The sequence below is a fragment of the Mustela lutreola genome, chromosome 17 (genome assembly GCF_030435805.1).
Source record: "Mustela lutreola isolate mMusLut2 chromosome 17, mMusLut2.pri, whole genome shotgun sequence".
Lineage (NCBI taxonomy): Eukaryota > Metazoa > Chordata > Mammalia > Carnivora > Mustelidae > Mustela > Mustela lutreola.
The window spans coordinates 25747598-25766972 of NC_081306.1; the positions used below are offsets into that span (position 1 = coordinate 25747598).

At 46.6% G+C, this 19375-nt stretch overlaps 1 long non-coding RNA gene across 1 annotated transcript in view; it reads right to left on the reverse strand.

The window, feature by feature from the left end:
* The window catches only part of LOC131819939 (uncharacterized), an 84336-nt gene extending 70790 nt beyond the window's left edge, over nt 1–13546 (reverse strand). The window contains exon 1 of the long non-coding RNA XR_009349397.1: nt 13342–13546. This is a non-coding gene — a long non-coding RNA (uncharacterized LOC131819939). The remainder of the gene's footprint in view (nt 1–13341) is intronic.
* Between the last annotated feature and the right edge of the window lie 5829 nt (nt 13547–19375).

A 19375-nucleotide genomic window follows, 5' to 3' on the forward strand; every position in this document is an offset into this window, starting at 1 on the left:
TAACAGTCAGGAGGGTGCTAATGGAGTACCACGACAAAAGGCCTAACTTCCTATAATGGACATTTCCTTGGTTTACCTGACAAATACTCTTTCTCTCTTCTAAGGAAAATTTCCAGTTCTCAGTATAACTGCCAACTGGCCCAGGGGTGGACAAGTGAGTCAGATGAGACCAAAATGAAAATTCTGTTGAGACACTGGACCTTGAGGATTCAAGCCAAGGACAAAAAAGTGTTGGTACTCCATTATTCTGATGGTCCATTAACTCTTGCTTTTTTGATTCCTGTGTCTATCACTGCCCCTGCCTTTTTGAAGATAATGACCATTCATCTGAGTACACGGTTCACAGAATCCCTTTGCAGTGGCCCATGCGGGCCAAGGTAGTAGAGCATAATAGATCTCTGTAAGTTTTTAAAAAATGTCTTTGTCCCTGTTGCCCATGGCCATTAAAGACAAAAGGTCGGGGGTAGGGGGATACTGGAAAAGGTGAAGTTCTAGTTACTCACTGATTTTTTGATTGGTAGAGAGAAAGCAACACCTACATACAGGGCCAGTGGGTGAGTGGAGGAAACATCTTTGGCTCTAGGAGGAATGGGGGAAGGAGAAATATTAATATTCTTTGTCTTTGGAACTGCCCCTGAAGACTTCCCCACACAGGAAAATGACCTAGCGTGACTCTCCTAAACTTCGGCAAGCCCCTTAAATTTAACTGACATCTAGATCTGATACTCCCTGCTGGATAACTCTGATCATTATTTGATTGTTATTTATTTTATTTTAAAATTATTTTTAAAGAAAATTTTAATCTAAATACAATTAATTAACATATAATACTAGTTTCAGACATACAGGTTAGTGATTCATCAGTCTTTTATAACACCCAGTGCTCACTGTATCACATGCCTTCCTTAATGTCCATCACCCAGTTACCCCATCCACCCATCCCCCTCCCCTCCAAGAACCCTCAGTTTGTTTACTGTGATTAAGAGTCTCTTCTGAGGGGTACCTGGCTGGCTCAGTGGGATAAAGCCTCTGCCTTCAACTCAGGTTATGATCTCAGGGTCCTGGGATCGAGCCCCACATCAGGCTCTCTGCTCCCTGGGGAGTCTGCATCCTCCTCTCTCTCTCTTCCTGCCTCTCTGCCTACTTGTGATCTCTGTTTGTCAAATAAGTAAATAAAAATCTTTTTTTTTTTTTAAAGACTCTTCTGGTTTGTCTCCCTCTTTGACTTCATCTTGTTTTATTTTTTTCCTTTACTCCCCTATGATTCTGTTTTGTTTCTTAAACTCCACATATGAGTGAGATCATATGATAATTGTCTTTCTCTGACTGACTTATTTCGCTTGGCATAATACCCTCTACTTTCATCCCTGTCGTTGCAAATTATTGCCATTTATTTTAACTCGACAGAGAAGGCCACTAGAAACAGCAGGTGATGGCCCCAGCTCCTGTCCCTCCATGCAGAACATCTGTCAACACCTGTGGACATCTTTTCCTCCCCCCATTCCTATGAACCGTTGCTTAGTTGTTACATGGCATGGACAAATGTTGTTGGCTGGTGGCATGGACACACTGGACAAGCTTGGCCTTCGGTAAAACAAAGACTTGATTCAATTACTCAAACTGAAACAGGAATGCTTGGATGAACAAGCCTGCCAGGAAGTCCCACCGGAGGTACTCAACCTGTGCCCCTTCCCTCTTTGGACCAAGAACCTGAACTTGAGAGATGAATGGCTTATCCAAGGTTATGGCAAGGTTACACAGAGCTGAAAGTAGACACAGGTGTACATGCCTATTGATCAAGGCTGGCTGTGAAATCGAACTGCCTCAAATCTTGATTCTTTTTGCCACTTCTTATTCTCTGACCCTGATTTTCATAGTTTAGGATGTAGGAATAATAAAAATATCAGCTAATGGGGTATCCTGACATTTTGATGTTTTAGTTCTTGTCAGACATTTACCATAATGCTTAGCACATGGATATGTGTGTGCACACACATGCACATGCTTGATACTCAAAAAATTGTTCCCTGACATTAACTTTATCAGTGCACTTTGCATCCACCACCAATTGGTTGTTTTGTCACAAACTGATTAAAGCAGAACTGTCAAGTGAGGAACTTCAAAGCCAAAGCATTAAGTGCTTTGAAAAACCAGCACCTGGGAGGATTTGTCTCAGCATCTGTGATTAGACTTTGGGGACACAGTTCACCCCTTCATGAAGCAGACATTCAGAACTTTCTCCGAAGGGCTAATGCCTAATCTTCCAAAGACCAGCAAGAACAAGCTTATGGTCCGTTAAAATCAGATTTTTAAAAGATTTTTATTTATTTATTTGAGAGAGAGAGAGAGAGTGAGAGAGAGAGCATGAGAGGGGAGAAGGTCAGAGGGAGAAGCGGACTCCCCATGAAGCTGGGAGCCTGATGCAGTCCTTGATCCTGGGACTCCAGAATCAAAATCAGATTGATTGACTCAATATAGTCAGGGAGGACATTCCTCAGGAGTCACAGAATGCTGGTTGCCATGAGGGAAGAGTCTTTTACAAAGTCTGGGCTCTCACAGAAGGAGTCTGAAGCACGTGAATGGAAAGCAGAGGTCAGTTCTGGATTAGAAGCTCTTTCTGAGGGGAAATGAGTAGAAGCAGGGATTAACCAGGACTTGGGCTCTGCCTTATTCAGTTCAAGTTGCTGCAACAAATGATGACAGACTGGGTGGCTGAAACAGCAAAACATGTACTATTCCTTGCAGTTCTAGAGACTGAGAAGTCCAAAAGCAAGATCCTGGGAGATCTGATATCTAGCAAGAGACTGCTTCATTATCTATAGATGCCCATATTTCTGTTGTAGCCTTGCATGGATGACAGCTGGCAGAACAATCTCTCAGGTCTTTTCTCAGAAGTGCTTTTATCTCATTCACAAGTGTTCCAATCTCATGACCTCATCACCTCTCAAAGCCCATACCTCCTGATGGCACTCCTTGAGGGTCAGGGCTTCAACATCTGAATTGGGACAAGACACACACATTCAGTCCATTAGCAAGTGTTGTCATGAGGACAGCGTAGCTTATCAACTGGGTATCCCCAGGAATCCATGGGACTAGCAAAGCAGAATCTGGGGGCGTCACTGGTAGGAAAGCAGGAGTTCCCCAAGAGACAGTCCTCATAGCATTTTACAGAGACAGCATGACCCTTGAGAAACAATAGTTTCCGTGACCCATACACCAGCCTTTATCTATGCCTGTCCTCCCTGCTGGATTCACAGCAAGCCTACTTCTTTCTTTTCCAGTACAAATGGATTTCCACTCTCTGAATCCTGATGAATTTTTGCTCTTTTGTGGTTAGTATGTTGCCCCTCAGGATTCTGAATGTCTGGATTTGCAATCATGGAAACTGCCAAAGGTCTAGGGACCTGCGTGGCAGAACCCGGCCTCTACCACTATTGCCCAAGGTAGGAACTCTGGTCCCTTGAGCGTCCTGTGCTGCTGTCAAAGGTCTGTGTGCATTGGCTTATTGTTTTTTTTTTTTTTTAATGTAATTGCTTATACGTGTGTTTGATCATGCTCAAGTGGCCTTTCTGTGGAAATAGTGGCCAAGCTACACCTAGAAGTCACTGAAGAAAGTTCTAAGAACTCCCGGCTGGTATGAGGCTAGAGAGAGAGAGAGAGAAAGAGAGAAAGGAAATCTGCCTCTCTGCATTTTGCAAGTCCCTGCGCAAAATCTGTTGGCTGTGCACTCCTCACACGGAGATTCCAGGCAGGGAGGCCCTCCTGAGCCTCATCTCCCTGAGTTCCTCCTCCAGGAGCAATCCCTAGTTTGAGACCAGGGTTAGGGAAGGAAGAGCAGCAAAGCAGGGTCCAGAAGGAAGGACTGCCACAGACCATGGAGCACCAGAGGGCCAGGCTGGTACCTTCTCCATGTTGGGGTACAAATGGGCTCAGCTCAGCAGGTACAGGGGTGCCCTTGGCCCCTCTGGTGGGCTTTGCAGTGCCCCAAACTCAGGAAGAAAAAAGGCTGGCTCAGGTGACTTATTTTTGACTGGGGAGGAGCTGACAGCAATGGAAATAAACAAGTAGGGAATGATGTTGGAAAGTTGGAGGGTTTGTCCTTTATATCTCAGCTTTCTCTCCTATCTTCCCTTGCTCTGTAGTGTGTTCTCAAAGAAGATTTTGGCATGATATTCCTGTTCACTGATTTACTCCTGAGCTGTGTCTTTTCTGCTGTTCAGCTCATCTGGTGAATTCTTTTACTGTAAAAAGTATCTTGCCCTTGCAAGGGCAAGGGCAAGACCTGAGAAATCCCAGAGATTTCAGCTTGCCACCGGCTATTTGGAATGCTGGAAAGGATTCAGAGTAGGGGAAATCGTCTTGAACATCTGAGACCACCCCCACATTCAGCGGTCCCCTGGACACAAACCCAGACCTTGATACTGATCCTGAACCATGCTCTCAACTCAGACCCCTGTGATCCTCGCCACAGTGCTTTCAGATCAGTGCAGCCATGCCCATAGGCACAAACTCTTAAGCCTAGATTCTGTCCTGAGAGGTCTGTCCCCGACGGCCTGGCTCCAAAGCCTCAGAGATTGAAGACAGTAGGAACACCATAGGACTCACCCTGCCACCCTGAAAGGAACCATGCCATTTGGAACCCCAGAAAGGATTCAGAGGAACTGAAATCTGCATTCCTACCTCTGGACACCCCCATATTCAGCAGGCCCCTGGATGCAAACCTGGAGCTTGACACTCACCCTGAACAAATCCCTCGACTGCCCCCTCCCCCAGAAAGATGGACAGAGTGCTGGCAGATCGGGCCTGCCATGTGGTGGGCCCTAACCATAACCTTTGGTTTGGTTCTCAGGATTCTGACCCCTAAGGCCTTGCAGTAGGTGCCCTACAATTTGGGGACACCTGGGCAATCCCAGAGGACTCAGCCTGCCGCCCAGAAGGAAACTGTGCCATTTGGAACTCCGGAAAGGATTCAGAGGAGCAGAAATCTGCATGCCCAGCTGAGGACACACCCACACAGAGCTGACTCCTGGACACAAAGCCAGAGCCAGACACCCTCACGTACACTGTCAACTCAGCCACCCAGACAGCTCTCCATGGGGTCTTCAGGTTAGTCCTGCCATGTCCCTGGTCCCTAACACTAACCCTTGGATGGGTTCTGTAATGATCTCCTCATTTCAGGTTATGTGGTGGTTCTGCAGGACATTGTCCTGGTGTGGGATCAAACACACTGAAGCATCCCGTGTGAAGTGGCAAACGTGGTAAAGAAATGACGGCTGGGGAATCTGAGTGTGGAGACAGCACGTATTTGTGCTGCTATAACAAGCTGACTGCACTTTGAAATCACCGCAGAGGAAATGACTCTTCCAAACATCCATGTTAGCACGACGACACGGAAGCAGGGAGAACATCAGACTTTGGGATGGAGGCCAAGCCCTCCCAGATCCAGGTCACCCAACATGGAGAGGACACATGTTAGCAAGAGACTCATGGGAGGATTAAATAATGGACCCCTGTATCTCAGGTGCAGTAGAAGCAGTGGACTTGGAATTTCAGTTTTCCACAACCTTCCACCACAAGCTGGTTAGAACTGTGCAAAAGCAGGAAGGGAAGCCCCAGTAAAGTGGACGGGGGATGCCAGAAGGGGAGGCTGGAAGGGGGCGCCTGGTGCTCAGTGCCCATTACAGACCCCACATTGCAATCCCCCACAGGAGAGACTCACCAATTCCAGGCCCCACAGGGGAAGCCGGAGGTTCATCTCCTGACTTTTTGTAGGAGCTTTGCAGCTCAGCTGGTGAGAATTCTCCATCACTCTGCCTTTCTCCAGGGGACTTTCCTTCAAGCACCCTTCCCAACTTCTTCCTCCTCCATGAAATAATGTTCCTCTCCTTTGTTTCTCGCACTTGCCTGTGATGGGACCGTAGCTTGCTCAGCCCAGACTGCCATTCTCTGCTCTTCCCAAATAAACCCATGCTGCTGGTCAAATAACTGGCAGATGGAGTTTAAGGCAAATCGAACTAATACATTCAAGAACTTGCAAGGAAAAAAATCAATATGCACAAATTAGTGGCACTCCTACGTGCTCAGAAGGAACCATCAGAAAGAGACTACGGAGAACGATCTCATTTACACCTGCATCCAAGGCAGCAAGATACCCGGGAGGCCCCTGAACCAAGAAGGTGACAGACCTGTCCTCTGACAGCCCTGCAACAATGACGACAGACAGGGAGGGGGACACACGGAGATGGGGAGGCACTGTGCTCAGGGAAGAACCCACACTGGGAAAATACCTACTCTCCCCAAAACCGTCTACAGAGTCCTCACTCTGGCTCCTGAATTTCGGGACTCGGCACAAGCCTGGAGTGGGTGTGGACACGGGAAGGACCCCGCAGGGCTGAGGTGGGGGGAGCACAAGCACCGAAGCAGGCGGACGCTCCCTGACTGCAGACCATCTGAGGAGCCCCAGGAACCGAATCCGCGAGCACACAAACACAGACAAGGACCGAGGAGCACCCGAGCCCAGAAAGGGGGGACCCCACAGCCCCGCGCACAGCACAGCAGGAGGCCACGTCTCCTCACACAAAACGACGGAAGCCCCAGTGTCTACACAGGGCGCCCTTCCTCTGTGGGGTCCTGAGACCACGAACCCCTTGACAGTCCACTCAGGCGGCTTCTCCTCACCTCCTCCAGAGTCCTTAGGAGGTCGGACTGCTGCCAGTGTGGGCGCGTCCTCCACAACGGGTCCGGTCAGTGTGGCTGCAGAGCCACACCCTCCTCAGCTTGTCCTGTCAGGGTGGGAGGCGCCCCACATTCTCCAGAAGTCTCCACAGTGGGTCCTGAAGAGGCGGGGCTCCGGGGCTCCGAACCCAGCTGTGGCTGCGCAGCCTGGGCTCAGGGCGGGAGCTGCGGTCTGGCGCCCTCTGCAGGCGGTGGAAGGCAGTGCAGGACTGTGGGAGCTCACCCTTCAGTGGAAGGTCCTGCTCCCTCCCGGGGTCCAGCTGACGCCATTTCATTCCGGAAATTCAAGCTGCATGGAGCCCAATACCCCCCAACTTCCCCCCAAATAGCTAAGGAACAATGAATTGGAAACAATGTGGAATTACAACAGTCCTTGACCCAAAGAGTGGCACTGAACATGGCCCTGATGCAGACCCACACTCTGACCTCAACTTGGTCTCAAGCCTGGACCCTACCCTAATCCAAGACCCTAACCCTAGCCCCCAACCCAAACAATGTTCACAAGAATCAAAAGGTAGAAACTGCAAATATCCATCAATGGCAAGTGCATAAGCAAAGTGTGGTGAAGGGTTTGAATTTGGGTTCAGGTTCAGGTTTTAGTCAGAGTTCTAGATCAGGCTTTGGGTTTAGTGTTAGGGTGAGGATTTAGAGTGAAGGACAAGGGAACAGAGTTATAGTTTAGGGCTTTAAGTTTATGATTTAGGCTTTAAGACTCAGGGCTTAGGGGATAAAGTTCAAGGTCAAATTTGGGGTTTGGCTTCATGCTGAGATTTGGGTTCAGGGTTCATGACTTGGAGGTCTGGTTTAGGGTTTGGGTTCGTGGTTCAGGGCTTGGATCCAGGGCTCAGGTACAGGCTTTGGGTTCCATTTCAGGTTTGGGATTCAGGGTTCTAGTTTGGGCTTTAAGGTCAGCTTAGGTTTCAGCGTTGTTAGGGGTTAAGGTTAGGTTTAGGGATGACACATTTTCTTCAGTTGTCATCATGGACAAAAAAATTCTATATGGAGTTTCTAAGTCAGAAATGTATTTCATCTGGGGGCGCCTGGGTGGCTCCGCGTGTTAAGCCTCTGCCTTGGGCTCAGGTCATGATCTCAGGGTCCTGGGATCCAGCCCTTCATCAGGCTCTCTGCTTGGCGGGGAGCCTGCTTCCCCATCTTTCTCTCTGCCTGCCTCTCTGCCTACTTGTGATCTCTGTCTGTCAAATAAATAGAATTAGTAAAAGCTATTATATGATCTTTTACAAACCATTTCCTATCTTTGCATTCTCATGTGCCAAGACAGACACGGATTATTTAAAACCCTGAAGAGAGTGCTCTTGCATTTCAATTGCCTGTAACCTTCGTGTAATAGATTTATGATTGATGATAGATTTATAGTTAAAATATAACTATTTTACATATTTACTCTCAGTAAACGATTTCAACCTATGCTCATTTAAGTAACTTGGTGCATAATCCCTTTTCTATTAAACCATAATGCAAGGACCAATGCCGCGTTTCCGAGAGAACCCCAAGCTATTTTTCTAGAATGGCCGTATGCCTATATATCACGGTGTCCTGTTTTCACTCCCTTTGTGGAGCACCTACCCTGGAGGTCATGTAATAACCCATGACCAAAAAAAACAAACAAAAAACCCAAACATCCAGGTCGAAGTGCCATCCCTGCATGGAGAAGAGGAGACTGCTCAGACAGATCCCGGGCAGGCATCTCAGCCCAGGCCTGTGCTGGGGAAGCTGGTTCCTGGCTTTGGGCGCAATCTGGAAGCCAGCAAACTGACCCAAGAGTGCAGCTGGCGTTTAGGACTGATGATCTTTTTGCAGCCAGGCCGCGCGAGGACACCTGCTCAGGGAGCCAGGCTAGGAGGCTGCCCAGAGTGGGCGCTGGCAATGCTCGCAGCCCGCCTGGGCTTTGCCCTGCACCCCAGCCAGGGCCCGGGCCTCAGGCGGGAGGGGGGCGGGGGCGGCGCAGAGAGGGGCTTTGCTAATTTCCAAAGCGGGAAGTGAGCTCGCGGAGGACTCAGGAGGGAGGGGGGAGGGGGGCGGGGCGGGAGCGGCCCGGAGAAGGGGCTTTGCTAATTCCTGAGGGGGGAAGTGAGCTCGAGGAGGATGCAGAGGAGAGTCCGGGAGGAGGTGGAGGGGCTGGCGGAGGAGGGGCGCGCAGCGCCAGGGTGCTGTGCTGCGGCCCAGTCGGGACTGCAGGACCTACAGTACTCGCCGCCCTTGCGCTCCCGTGCTCCAGCCTAGCCTCCGAGGCCGCGCTGTCCTGTTCCCGCTGCCTGCTGCCCCTCCCCGCCCCATATCTTCTCCGGAGGACCCTCTGCTCACAGGTAAAGTGATACCGCACCGCGCCCTCACCTGGAGCAGAAAACCCGGGCCACGAGCACGAGCGGGGTGGGTGGGTGTCGGGGCCCAGCCTCCCGCGAACCCCAGGGCACCGGGAACACCCCGGACGCCTCCCTGCACCCCGTCCGCCAGGGGTCTGGCCGGGGACAGCGCTGCACGAAGTAACCCCCACCCCCCCGCCAGTGGGCGGGCTAGCCCCCATCGTTTGGCAGGAGCATGTCAGAGCCTCCTGCCATTCCCAGGGCACCCAGAACCCAGAGAGTGAGGCCTTGGGTGCTTTCTGGCGACAGATTCAAGGCAATTCTTCGACTTTGGGACTTCAGAGTTTACATAGTTTTCATTTGTGATTATTATTTTTGTGTGGGGGCCATAGCTTTTCTTTTGACCTATGGTTGTTTTCACTCCCGGTTCTGAAGAAGCCCCTAAATCCTAACCCTGTTGAGGACTCTGAAAGCTCTCAGAGCAGCAGTGCTGGGGGACAGTGTGGACACATGGTTTGGTTCTCCTCTGGCCTGATTCTGTGGCAGCCCCGCCTCTGTCCTCCTCAGACTTCAGAGCAATATCTGAACAAGTGGAGAAGGGACCAGGGGGTCAGGAAGGTGGCCACCAAGGAGTGATTCTCTGGAGGGTGGCTGAGCTAGCAAGTGAGCATGTTAGTCCAGCTCTGCCTGCAGTCGGGATGGAGGGGAACAGGGGCCAGGGAAGGGGAGGAGGAGCAGAGAGCAGGGACAAAGGGACCAAAGAGGAGATTCAGATGAAGGGAAGTAATGGGGAGGAAAGAGAAGAAACTCTGGAAGACAGGCATGTAGAAAGGAAAAGGGATGAAGTGGGCATTGGGAAAGGGCACCACCAGGGAAGGAGAGAGGGGAAGGGAAGAGGGAGGAAGAGAGGAAAGGGGAAAGGGAGAAGGGAGGAGTCAGCATGCCAGGGCTCCCCCTGCATCTGGAGAAGAGGTGGCTGGTCCAGCTTGTCAAACAGGGTGCTCACTCTTTGGTCCCAGTTTCTGCTCCCAGTGCTACTGGGCTTTGCAAGGAAGGCAGGCTGTCCCCTGGGACCTACTGGAGCCCACTGGAGCCCACAGGAGGGTGGGAGAGGTAAGATGCCACCGGGTCCTGTCCTGAGCTGCTCCCAGCCACCAGCCTCACCACATGGTGCAAGAGGGACCCCAGAACAAAGGAAGGACACAGGCCCGCATGTCCTCCGGTGGCCCTGGGCACTTAGCTCATCGCAGTGAACCACACCGCCTCCTCAACCCAGGCTTTCAAAGCCTCCTTCTTCATTCCTGGATTTCATGTCTGTAGGAACATGAGCAAGATCTAACTCATCTCCGACAGACAATTCTGACTCACCCCGTGTCAGATTTTTATGAGTGGCTGTGATAGAGTAAGATAGCAATGCTCCAACAAACGGACTGTTTCCTCCCACTTGACCTCAACAGTCTTATACATTTTCTTAGCGAAAACATCTTGTCTCCTTCCATTAAGCTCATAACGTGGTCTAATAGTATACATGTGCCTTCGTTAGATGCGAAGCGATACAGAGGTCCTTTTTTTTTTTTTTTAATTTTACAAGGTAAAGTCAGTGAACATATCCAACTTGACGAATACGTCTCTAAAATGTCAATCCAGGCAAAGATTTTTCTGCCTACAGTTTGGAGCCTACGTGGTGACGTTTTTAAAATGCTTTCAGTCCCTCAGTGAGGCTCTTAGAAGCTAGCCAGGGCTTACTACGTGCCAGGCACTGTGTCAGGTGTTGGAGCTAAAGGGAAGGAGAGCTTGGAGGCTGGCTGGGGAGGGACATCCATGACACAACCACAGCTAGAAACGGAGGCCAGTGCTAGAAAAGAGAGAGCAGGCTGCATGGAGAGTGTGTACCATGGGGCTTGTGAGCTCAGGAATAACTGGGAGTAACTGGAGTGGGGAGATAGGGGAGAGGAAGAGGGTCTTCCCATCAATGGGAATCACCTGTGCTTGGAGGCAGGCGCCATGAGGGGTCTCCACAGGAAGAGGGAGGCAGTGTGGTTGAAGGGCAGAGAGATGGGGCAGAACAGGCATCAGTCAGTTGGAGGGCTATGAAGAAACTGATGCGAGGATTATGGGTGCCTTTGGAGGACTGGGAATTTGTTAGAAGATCAGTGCAGATTTCTATGGAGACAAATGCCAGGAACTGATAGGTCTTTGAAAGGTCACTCTGGCTGCCTTTTGGCAAAGGGGTTGGTAAAAGGCACTTGCAGGTGTGAACACACCAGGTGGGAGGTGAGTGCAGGAAATCAGGTGAGGGAGCATGGGAACTTGGTCCGGGGGTATATAAGGGAGAATAGCCTTTAAGGAGTTCCACAAATTGGCACCAGCTGTGGCTTCATTACAGAGCTGGAAGGTGGAGGTGGGTGTGCCCTGGAGGTTACAGAAATTACATGAGAAAGGGACGTCTTTTTAGATCTTTTTTGCAACTAGAGGAACTCTCACCTTATTGATAGAATTCCAGAGTGGGAACCGATGGACATGAGGACATCTTTGAAATGTCTGAATATGTTCTTCAACATCTTTGCAAGTGACGAGGAGACCTTGACCTTAGGAGGCCTCGGCCCTCTTTGTAGCCAAAAAGATTTCACCTACAGATGTGGGTTCTCCCTTTTAAAGTCAAGGAGACAGCCCTTCCAAAGGACACCTCCTATCATTTTACCTTCTCATCATAACTCACGTGCTGGGATCTCCAAGACCCTCTGTTCCAGGTTGTGAGTATCCACTTTGGCCGGGCTGGTCTTGCCACCACAGGAAATCTAGAGCCTGTAGTGCTATTAATAACATCATCTAAGACTGTATTTGCTGCCCTCATGGCCTCTTCCCACCATGACTCACTGAAGCTTTTTACACATTGTATCCATTAACCTATAGTTCCCAAAACTCATCTTCTCTAGTGCCATTAATTTTTAGGGGGCCAGGCAAACCTTAAACTTGTCCCCCTTAATTGGATCCCTGTGCCCCCACAATCTCTGAATGCCTTTCACCATGATCCTTGAATGAGATCTGAGACCACTGCTGGTACCTAACACTTCTTGGCACCTTGTTTGTTCGGTTCTTGGAAGAGGAGGTGGCTATGGAGGTGAGTGGGGATGGGAGTGGGAGGATTTCTCCCTTCACTTCTCTTTTTGTTTTTTCAAATAATGGGTTTTGAGGGGGAGGGAAAGGTTAACCAGACCATTTATTTTCCATCTCCCATCCATAAAATGTTTACCACTCCCCACTGGAAGAATTTAGATCTTTCGTTTGAATCTCCAGGAAAATCTCCCAAACCCAGACCACCACCATGTGGATTCAGCCATCTTCTGATTCACCTCCAGATTGTCTCCTCCTAACTGCTCAAGCCACAGGTTAAGGGCGAAATGTTCAATGCCCAAGCAATATAGTGGGGATCACGTTTATCTAAGCAATTGCATGCTGCTCTGTATCTGCATACAGGGGGTCTCTCCCAAGCCTTTCCAACCTCAGCAAAACAAGACAAAGCCCCAGCGATCTGTGGTATATATCATTCATTCATTCCTGGGTTCAACACTCATGGCGGATCCCCACCAAGACAGTGGGAGAGCAAGGACTGGAGAAATCCTGGAAGCTGAAGTCTGAGGAGGATTTCAAATTCAAGTCAGAGATGAAAGAAACATCTGGACTAGGTCCTCAGGTACATGCAGTATTCTGAACTGAGGCTAGAACCAGAGACCATTCTAAAGAAAGGCCTCTACAGGTGGGCTCTCACAGGTGGGCTCCGACTCAGTTTCGTGTATATTCTTTCATGAAATAGCTCTTCGGGTCAACATGCAGAAGAAAACCATTTAATAAAACTGACAATGAGGAGAGGAAAGGGAAGCCAGAAGGCTTGTGAATGGGGAGAGAGGAAGAGCCAGGGCAGAAGACCAAGAATCCCTCCCTGCCCTCCTTGCTGCCAGGGAGGTCTGAGGGTCTAGTTTCCACCTGGGATCCCAAGTCCAGAACAAAAGCAGCGGGGCCAAGGCTGGGGAGGGAAGGTGGTCCTCAGCACGCGGGAGTGGGGGTGCCCAACGATGGGGGCTAGTGCGCCCGCTGGTGGGGGGCACCTCGCAAGGCACTGTCCCCAGCCCGACCCCATGCGGACCCGGGTTCGGCCCAGCGTCCGGGGTGGTCCCGGTGCCCTGGGGTTCCTGGGAGGCTGGGCCTAGACAACCCCCCTCCCCGCCCCCAGGTCGCGTCCCCAGCTTTCTGCTCCTGGTGAGGGCGCGGCGCGGTGTAACTTTACCTGTGCGCAGAGGGTGGTTCGGAGAAGCCTTGGGGCGGGAAGGGGCAGCAGGCAGCAGGAGCGGGACTGCAGGGCCTCACGCAGGAGCCCACGGACGGCGAGTCCGGTGGGTCCTGCAGTCCCGACTGGGCCGCAGCACAGCACCGCGGCGCTGCGTGCCTTTCCTCCGCCAGCCGCTCCACCTCCTCCCAGACTCTCCGCCACATCCTCCGAGAGCTTACTTCCCGCTTTGGCAATTAGCAACGTCCCTTCTCCCGCCGCCCTCGACCCGCCCCCGCCCCCATCCCTCCTGAGTCCTCCCCGAGCTCACTACCCGCTTTGGCAATTAGCAAAGCCCCTTCTCTGCGCCGCCCCCGCCCCCCTCCCTCCTGAGGCCGGCCCGGGCTGGGGCGCGGGACCGAAGCCCTGGGGGGCTGCAAGCGTGGCCAGCGCCGGCTCTGGGCAGACTCCTAGCCTGGCTCCCTGAGCGGGTGTCCGCCCATGGCCTGGCTGCGAAAAGGTCATCAGTCCTGTTAACCCTGGCTGCACTCTCCAGTCAGTTTGCTGGCTTCCTGATTGCGCCCAAAGCCAGCAACCAGCTTCCCCAGCACAGGCCTGGGCTGAGATGCCTGCCCAGGATCTGTTGAGCAGTCTACTCATCTCCAGGCAGGGATGGCACTTCGACCTGGATGTTTGGGCTTTTTGATTGTTTTTTGGTCATTGGTTATTACATGACCTCCAGGGTAGGTGCTCCACAAAGGGAGTGAAAACAGGACGCCTGATATATAGGCATACGGCCATTCTAGAAAAATAGCTTGGGGTTCTCTCAAAAACGCGGCATTGGTCCTTGCACTATGGTTTAATAGAAAAGGGATTATGCACCAAGTTACTTACGTGAGCATAGGTTAAAATATTGTTCATCTCCTACAACAAATGGGGGTATGCTCTTTAGTAAACTAATTCAAGTCAATTAGAGACATTGTCTTCAAGGGATAACATCATAGAGACTAGAATCAGAATCATACTTTTGGGATCAGAATCATACTTTTGGGAAAATTGGGCCCAGGTTTTTTGTTTTGTTTTATGATTTTATTTATTTATTTGACAGACAGAGACCACAAGTAGGCAGAGAGGCAGAGAGAGAGGGGGAAGCAGGCTCCCTGCTGAACACAGAGCCTGATGCAGAGCTCGATCCCAGGACCCTGAGATCATGGCCTGAGCCGAAGGCAGAGGCTTAACCCACTGAGCTACCCAGGCGCCCCTGGGCCCAGGTTTTGATGGCTTCTTTCCTCAATCTTATAAAACCTATTTGAACTCTACTGGATGCCAGAACTGCTTAAAAATATTTGGTCCCTTGTAATTTTAACCTTCCAGTATTCAATGTACCTGATCCATGTAATATCCTATAGTATTTTTGTCAAATGAAGACTCTCAAAGTGTGTTTCTTGGGAGACACTTTTCAATTGGTTGCTTACATTTCTGCATTTATTATTTGTTCTAGACCATCCTTTGAAGATGGTTGTATTGAATAGACTTGGAAGACAGAAATAGTATCTTTTTTTTTTTAACTTAACCTGTTGTGTTTGCAAATATTATCTGCCTCTGTTTTGATTCTTTTTGTGGGAACTGAGGCTCAGAACTGATATATAACTCCCACCCCTACACACACACACACACACACACACACACACAAACACACACACACACACACACACACACAAATACTGTTAATATTCTGGCTACCTCTATTGCTGTGAATAATAAACTATATTATTTCTGAACCATGAGTCTGCGTCTTCTATCAACACCCAAGAAACCACGGCAGACTCATACACCAGCTTTCAAATAAGGGAAAATAATCTCAGATGCTTTATATTTTTTGATAGTGTTACCTACTTCTGAACATATGACTGAACACATATAAAGCTGGAGCCATGACCATTTAGAGCTTCTTCTGTGGAAGAACTATGCATTCACTAGTAAACACATGTAGTTTCATCTTTTTTTTTTTTTTTTCCTCCTTGACACCATTTCCTCTCTCACAGTGTTGCTCAAATTGGATGGAGTCTAAGGTCTTTTGAGGAAATTTTTGTTTAATGACTCAAAATAAAATAAGAAGAGTCTAATGTGCTAAAAATAATTCTAGATAAAAGGTATAAGATCATGCCAGAAAGGATAGTAATTTTATCTAACAACTGCCTGTTCACCCCTTATTTGTTCATTAACTAATTTCCAAATTCCTGACTAAATCCCTTTTGTAAGCCAGAATGTGAGCTAAAAACTGGGATTTTAAAAAAGTTTTCATTTGAAATCCAGTTAGTTAACATATATGGTTGTATTAGTTTCATGTGTACAATATAACATATAGCACTCAGTGCTCATCATGACAAGTGCTCTAATTAACCCCCATCACTTATTTAATCCATCACTCCTTTCCGATCCCCTCAAGTAACCATCAGTTTGCTCTCCGTAATGAAATGTCTGTTTCTTGCTTTGTTTCTCTTTCTATGTCTTATTATTTTCCCCTTTGCTTGTTTGTTTCCTTTTCTTTTATTCCATATATGAGTAAAGGTATTTGTCTTTCTCTGACTGACTTATTTCACTTTTAGCATTATGCTGTCTAGTTCCATCCATGTTATTGCAAATGGCAAGATTTCAGTCTTTTTTATGGCAGATTAAAATTCCATTGTATATACATACCACTTATTCTTTATTTGTTCATAAATTGATGGATACTTGGGCTCTTTCCATATCTTAGCTTTACAAATAATGCTGCTATAAACATAGGGGTGCTAGCATCCCTTTGAATAAGTTTTCTTATATTCATTGGGTAAATACACACCAACAGGATTGTTGGATCACAAAGGACTTCTATTTTTAAATTTTATGGAAATTCCATACTGTTTTCAAATATGGCTGTATCAGTTTGCATCACCACCAACAGTTCACAATTGTTACTTTTTCTTTTTTTTTTTTAAGATTTTATTCATTTGACAGAGAGAGATCACAAGTAGAGAGAGAGAGAGAGGAGGGAGCAGGCTCCATGCCTGGCAGAGAGCCCGATGTGGGACTTGATTCCAGGACCCTGAGATCATGACCTGACCTGAAAGCAGAGGCTTAACCCACTGAGCCACCCAGGCAGCCCCCACAAGTGTTACTTTTTCACATTCTCTCCAACACTTTTTGTTTCTTGTAGTGTTGATTTTAGCCATTCTGACAGGTGTGAGGTGGTATGTCTTTCTAGTATTGCTTTGCAATTTCCTGATGATACATGATGATGACATCTTTTCATGTATCTACTGAACATTTGAATGTGTTCTTTGGGGAAACACTTGTTCATGTCTTCTATCCAGGTTTTTATTGGATTATTTGTTTTTGGATGTTGACTAAAAACTGGATATTAAGTAACACACAAGACAGGTTTCCTTGAGCTTCAATTTTATTTGCATGAGTATCATTAACAGGGAAAATTGTGCATATGTGTATGTACAAGTGTGTTTACGTATACATCTATCTATCTATCCTCTATCCCCTGTCTTCTAATTGTGGTAAATCCTGTAAGGTGGGGAATGGGATAGTCTGAAGAAATGTGCTGCTGGATATGTTGGGTAAGCAAATTTAATTGCACTCAGATGCATTGGATATAAGTGAATCACTCAAATGAGTTATTTAATATTATATAGAAACAAATTAAAATTTTATGTAGTTGAAAATAATAGGTAGTTAAAATAATTTTTGTTGTTTGTTGTTTTTGTGTCTTTTTTTGTTTATATATACTATGGTGTGAATGTTTGTGTCTCCCAAAATCATATTATGAAATCTAACTCTGGAAGTGATAGTATTAAAACATAGGGGCCTTTGGGAGGTGATTAGGTCATAAGTGGGATGACAGTCCTTTTAAAGGAGACCCCAGAGAGTTCTCTTGATTCATTCATCATGTACGTTTACAGTGAGAAGATAGCCATCTATGAGGAAGTGGGCTCTCCCTGGATCTGCCCCTTCCTTAGTCTTGAACTTCTCAGTTCTAGAACTGTGAGAAATAAATTCCTGTTCTTTATAAGCTATTCAGTCTATATCATGTCCGTTATAGCAGCCTGCATGCAGAAGGACACTATGACCTAAAACGAGAGCAATAAATATAAAGTTTCAGTAAAGTCAGTTGGTACAATGTGTTTTTACTTAGAGAAGACATGCTGCTTCATGTTAAACCTTGATATTGTATATGTTTCTTGAAGGGCCACTTCTTACTCCTTTGTGTGTTCTCCACAAAGTCCAGGATGATGCCTTACATAAAGGTAATATTTTATAAATACTGTTGGAAATATATACTTCTCTAAAATCTTATTTTGCCTACAGATTACTTGGATCCACTTTGCCTTGTGTAGAATATTTGAAATATATTAAGAACAGAATGTCTCTCTAAATAACATTTAGAATCATCATTAGTTTATGACTCCTGACTCATTTGTTTATGCAGTGATACTTACTGCAAGAACACTGAAGTTTGTAATATAATTTTTGAATGAATCACCAAGCTAGTTTATTATAACTTATGAAAAAATAATTTCTCATGTTGGTTTAATTCTGCTTTTATGTTATGGTCATGACATTTTCATTAAAATAAAGTAGAAAATAGAAGTAAATAATAAATGAAAAATAAAAAATAATAAATAAAAAAATAAAAGTAAAACTCTTGTGAAATGTTAAACTTTTCTTACTTATTTTGTTTTGCTTTTCCTCTACCATACTGGCAAAGCTGTATTTTGCAGATCGATACAATTTTCTAGTTGCTAGGTTTGTTACTTTTGCTAAAATTTACAAAATATAAGAAGTTGAATAGTCATGGATTGTTTATTAAACTCCTTATCTACACATATAAAAATAAAACAATGATGGTGACCTGGGTATTTCTAAAATTGTATTCTGTTTTTCCATATTATGTTTTACAATGTAATTAATAAAGATTCTGCATATATTAACACCCATCCCCTTCTATCTCATCTGTATGTCCATTACAGAGCATGTATGATTTCTATTCATTGCTATGTTGTGGTGAAGAGATTGTCTGAAGTAGTCCTATATTTATGCAGGTAGATCTTAAGCTACAGTGCTCTTGTTTATTTGCTTGTTCCTGATCAGTATGTCTGAAAGATGGTAACTATTGCATCAGGTATGACGATTAAAAAATATTATTGGTGCCTGATACACTGTGATGAAATAGGTAAGTCGATTCACAATTTGTTAATTAAATTAGAAAAAAATTCCTTTGCATTTGTCCTTTATTAAGAGTTTTTTTTTTTTTTAACAAATTCCTTGGGATGTTTTTTGTGTAATATATATCACATGCCTCAACCTTTAAATTTGAATGTAGAAAAGAGTTATCAGAATGAGCCTAGAAAATATTGTTATGAAATATTTTTGTTCTGTTATATTATGTAAACTTAGGAAATAATGGTAGTTATTTTTATTAGCATTTCCTACTTTCCACATGCCCTTACAGATGAGATATCATGGTTTTCCTATTCTTTTTATCGTGGTTGTTATATTCTTCATGATCAATAACAATCAATGAAAATTCGATTAATTTTCTTTGGGAAAGTGATATTTTAGCAAGAATCCATGACCAAAAATTTTAGCTGTTGTTCTTCCAGGAGATGAGACTATCAATGCTCCCGAAATTTCAAGAAATAGAACTTATTAATTGTGTTGGTTGATGTTTATTGTCTCTGAACTTAGAGGTGCATAATTCACTTTAAAATTTATTTTGGGGGCGCCTGGGTGGCTCAGTGGGTTAAAGCCTCTGCCTTTGGCTCAGGTCATGATCCCAGGGTCCTGGGATCGAGCCCCGCATCGGGCTCTCTGCCTAGCAGGGAGCCTGCTTCCTCTTCCCTCTCTCTCTGCCTGCCTCTCTGCCTACTTGTGATCTCTATAAGTCAAATAAAATAAATAAAATCTTAAAAAAAAATGGAGTGGACCTAATGGGGGGTACTTATCTGAAATTGAGGGACATTATAAAAAAAATAAAAAATAAAATTTATTTTGAATTGAAAACAAG